Here is a 5,000-nt window from a genome sequence, read left to right as displayed (position 1 = left end):
GGTCTCCCGCAACATGACCTCCTCCAACGACGATACCGCCATCTATGCGACGCCAAGCCGATTAAGACAGCGATGGCGCCACAGTGCCCGCCTTTCGACGCCACCCACAAAGCCTGCAGCCTCTGTCGACCATAGCACCCAATCTCCAGTGGCTCTGCCGCACGAAGCCGTGGACCGGCAATGACTCCACCCGCACCCGTTCGTGCACCACCCCAACCGCCAAACGCGCACCTCCAGCGGATGAACGGCGGACGTTTCCCGCACTCGTAAAGTGCAATCCACCCCTATAACGTGCGTTTCATGAAGAGTTATTGCCAATATGCGACATTCCCGCTGTCCCTATACATGAGCCGCGACCTGTACCACTTACGAGCGAGAGACGCGATCGCGTTGCTCACTGTACGGCGTCCGATACCGAGCCATCAGCATGTCGGTCCCCATGCGCGTTGCACTCGCACTCGCAGTCGCAAAAACGTGGGGCAAATATATTACGCGGAAGAGTTATAACAGACCGAGCCCCACTGCATGAGGGGAGTCTTTGTCACTAATGTACACAGATGGAACATTTTGGACTGGAACCAGATTACCCGTACACACGGCGCTGATTAGTAATCAATGCAGAGCCATCAAACTACAGAATATATATACAACTGTCCGTATACATGCTGAAAGAGTCTGCCCACAATGGGAACCACACGTCAGCCAGCCACTCTGATCACGCACCACTCTCTGCTTCTAACGGGCGCACATACAATATGTAAGCACCAGCATGGAACAACATCCAGTGCATCCTCTCCGCCACATTACACAATCCACACTATCACAACCAGACCAGGAGGTCCATGCGGAAAATACAATATCCCACCCTTTCGACATCCACCATTGCGCAGATCAGGCACCAACACCCACACATGTCCTATACAACGGTGCACCCAACATCACAATAGTACCTCCTGTCACAGCGCACAAACAATGACATGAGTCAAAGACACAGGTCTGACACAAGCATAGAATTGGAGCGCCGCCTCTAATAAGCCAAAGGTGCATCCTGACGTGACAAATCTGATCATGTCACAAGCATTCACTTACTATAATCACTATCAACGAACCTGCCGCCCCCGCCCCCCCCCTACACCTTTCCTTACAACAACGTGTAACCTAACCTAACCTAACCTATGTTGTACCTTAACCTAACCTATGTTGTACCTTAACCTAACCTATGTTGTACCTTAACCTAACCTATGTTGTACCTTAACCTAACCTATGTTGTACCTTAACCTAACCTATGTTGTACCTTAACCTAACCTATGTTGTGCCTTAACCTAACCTATGTTGTGCCTTAACCTAACCTATGTTGTGCCTTAACCTAACCTATGTTGTGCCTTAACCTAACCTATGTTGTGCCTTAACCTAACCTATGTTGTGCCTTAACCTAACCTATGTTGTGCCTTAACCTAACCTATGTTGTGCCTTAACCTAACCTATGTTGTGCCTTAACCTAACCCATGTTGTGCCTTAACCTAACCCATGTTGTGCCTTAACCTAACCCATGTTGTGCCTTAACCTAACCCATGTTGTGCCTTAACCTAACCCATGTTGTGCCTTAACCTAACCCATGTTGTGCCTTAACCTAACCCATGTTGTGCCTTAACCTAACCCATGTTGTGCCTTAACCTAACCCATGTTGTGCCTTAACCTAACCCATGTTGTGCCTTAACCTAACCCATGTTGTGCCTTAACCTAACCCATGTTGTGCCTTAACCTAACCCATGTTGTGCCTTAACCTAACCCATGTTGTGCCTTAACCTAACCCATGTTGTGCCTTAACCTAACCCATGTTGTGCCTTAACCTAACCCATGTTGTGCCTTAACCTAACCCATGTTGTGCCTTAACCTAACCCATGTTGTGCCTTAACCTAACCCATGTTGTGCCTTAACCTAACCCATGTTGTGCCTTAACCTAACCCATGTTGTGCCTTAACCTAACCCATGTTGTGCCTTAACCTAACCCATGTTGTGCCTTAACCTAACCCATGTTGTGCCTTAACCTAACCCATGTTGTGCCTTAACCTAACCTATGTTGTGCCTTAACCTAACCCATGTTGTGCCTTAACCTAACCCATGTTGTGCCTTAACCTAACCCATGTTGTGCCTTAACCTAACCCATGTTGTGCCTTAACCTAACCCATGTTGTGCCTTAACCTAACCCATGTTGTGCCTTAACCTAACCCATGTTGTGCCTTAACCTAACCCATGTTGTGCCTTAACCTAACCCATGTTGTGCCTTAACCTAACCCATGTTGTGCCTTAACCTAACCCATGTCGTGCCTTAACCTAACCCACGTCGTGCCTTAACCTAACCCACGTTGTCGCCTAACGTAACCCACGTTGTCGCCTAAACCTGCTCTGTAATTGTTATACGACTCGTTCAATTAGTGTAGTGTTGCCCACCCGCAACCCTCGCAATATAGTTCGCTACTCGCACTCCCCGCTCCCCTGTGTATCGCTTCATGTTAAACACCTTGCAAGTCTTGCTCACTTTCCACATGCTCCTGCTGTACACTGTAATGTGGATGGCAGCAGGACGTACATGCCGCCCCTCCCCACGTCCCCACCTTGCCCCCTGCCTTCGCAAGCTGGTTGGTGAGAACTTTGCATGTTCAATGCCCTCCGCATGCGACGTACTCAGGCTACGTTGTGGTGCGGCCTGTGTCAACTGTCCGCTAATGTCGTACGCGTAAACCACAATCTGTACTGCACATTCGTCCTTATGTACTGAATGATACATCGTGGCACATGTGTGACCGTACAACGACTGCGCCCAAAAACGGCGGACCATACAGTGCAAATATTGTGCACGCAGCTACGTGTCGTCTCCCTATGAGAGCTGGATTGCAGTGTGGTACGCCATAGAGACGTGTGGGAGGAACGGACGCCGTGGATGGCGATCAGCATGAGCTGTCTGTTGATGTATTCGGACCTAGTCGTCTCTCCTCACACACCGTGATGGCATGGTGCACCGCGTTCCATATCTGCGACATGCTACAGAGGCCGGTTGACAGTCGTTCGAGCAATGGACATCGCATACGTACGGGGGCCACCTTCCACGTATTGTCTAGGCGTGCACATTTTGTTGCGTGTATGTGGGCAGACGTAGTGTGGCGTGACACCTGACACAGGCATGCAATAATCGTGGAAGTTGCAAATGGCGATGGACGCCTGCGTTTTCTGGTGAAGTTACGCAAATGAACAAATGGTAACCTGTTGTGGTGCGGTTGTTCTCGCTAGGGGTGAATCGGTGATGGCGACGATAGGTTGAGGTACTAACCGGTTGTTCCAGCGATACCCACCATGCCGACGAAACTGAACGGCATCTGGGTGTGAAGCGATACGCGGCGGTGGCTGGGTGGGACCGTCCCCGGCCGGTGAGGGGGCGCCTCCCGGCGTGCTGGCCGCGCGGTGCGTGGGCGCACGCGCTACAGCCGGCTGGTGGGGGCGGCCAGTGGCAGGCGCGCCGGCCGACGGACGCGGCAGGCGTCGCAGCTGCGCGCCGGCGCACCCTGCGCGCGGCGCCGTGCGGCCAAAGTAGGTCCTCGCGGGCCCGGTGCGAAGCGCGGTGGACATCTTCAGTGTGCTGGTCCGATTGAGGACTGTGTGCGTTGAGGATGCGCTGCCGCCCGGCGCTCGGCGCCGCGACGCCGTCTGCTGCTCGGTCGCCCCAGCGGTTCTCGCTGGTGGTTTGTATCGCAGCTGTGCGGATGTGTTGGCGCGTGCGCTGTGCTGGGAGAGTTCGCTTCGGCACCCAAGTGGGGCTTTTGTCCTTCTGTGGCGCTGGCGTTGGAGCTGCCGGTCACCGTAGGTGGCGCGTGTTGTCTCCCGCCGGCAATGCCACGACAGCACGCTCCCGGGCCTCTGTCGGCAGCGGCAAGCTCAGTTGGGAGCACGGGTGGTCGCACCGAAAGCGTCTACTCGCCTAACTCCGGGCGATTGCGCCTCTCTCGAACCCGACCAAGTACTTGGGACGGCGCTGCGCGCCGCCGGGACCTGAGAGGGTTTCGAGGTGTATTGTGCAGGGGAGCTCAGCCTCCTCCTGTTTGCAGAATGATTGAGCGGACGCTTGCGTGTTCGCGCGGGCCCCCGGGACACACTCCCGGGCGGCCGGCTGCTCAGCTCTAGTTGACGCAGCTCCCTGGTTGATCCTGCCAGTAGTCATATGCTTGTCTCAAAGATTAAGCCATGCATGTCTCAGTACAAGCCGCATTAAGGTGAAACCGCGAATGGCTCATTAAATCAGTTATGGTTCCTTAGATCGTACCCACGTTACTTGGATAACTGTGGTAATTCTAGAGCTAATACATGCAAACAGAGTCCCGACCAGAGATGGAAGGGACGCTTTTATTAGATCAAAACCAATCGGTCGGCTCGTCCGGTCCGTTTGCCTTGGTGACTCTGAATAACTTTGGGCTGATCGCACGGTCCTCGTACCGGCGACGCATCTTTCAAATGTCTGCCTTATCAACTGTCGATGGTAGGTTCTGCGCCTACCATGGTTGTAACGGGTAACGGGGAATCAGGGTTCGATTCCGGAGAGGGAGCCTGAGAAACGGCTACCACATCCAAGGAAGGCAGCAGGCGCGCAAATTACCCACTCCCGGCACGGGGAGGTAGTGACGAAAAATAACGATACGGGACTCATCCGAGGCCCCGTAATCGGAATGAGTACACTTTAAATCCTTTAACGAGTATCTATTGGAGGGCAAGTCTGGTGCCAGCAGCCGCGGTAATTCCAGCTCCAATAGCGTATATTAAAGTTGTTGCGGTTAAAAAGCTCGTAGTTGGATTTGTGTCCCACGCTGTTGGTTCACCGCCCGTCGGTGTTTAACTGGCATGTATCGTGGGACGTCCTGCCGGTGGGGCGAGCCGAAGGCGTGCGACCGCCCCGTGCGTGCTCGTGCGTCCCGAGGCGGACCCCGTTGAAATCCTACCAGGGTGCTCTTTAT

At 53.5% G+C, this 5,000-nt stretch overlaps 1 non-coding gene across 1 annotated transcript in view; it reads left to right on the top strand.

Annotated features, from left to right (window-relative positions):
- Positions 1-4,186: 4,186 nt before the first annotated feature.
- LOC124730152 overlaps positions 4,187-5,000 on the top strand; it is a 1,909-nt gene continuing 1,095 nt past the window's right edge. Inside the window, exon 1 of the ribosomal RNA XR_007007898.1 lies at positions 4,187-5,000. This exon is cut by the window's right edge and continues 1,095 nt beyond it. This is a non-coding gene — a ribosomal RNA (small subunit ribosomal RNA).

The sequence above is a fragment of the Schistocerca piceifrons genome, unplaced genomic scaffold (assembly GCF_021461385.2).
Source record: "Schistocerca piceifrons isolate TAMUIC-IGC-003096 unplaced genomic scaffold, iqSchPice1.1 HiC_scaffold_1230, whole genome shotgun sequence".
NCBI lineage: Eukaryota > Metazoa > Arthropoda > Insecta > Orthoptera > Acrididae > Schistocerca > Schistocerca piceifrons.
Note: the sequence above shows the minus strand (reverse complement) of the source record. Positions and strands in the feature narration are given on the sequence as shown.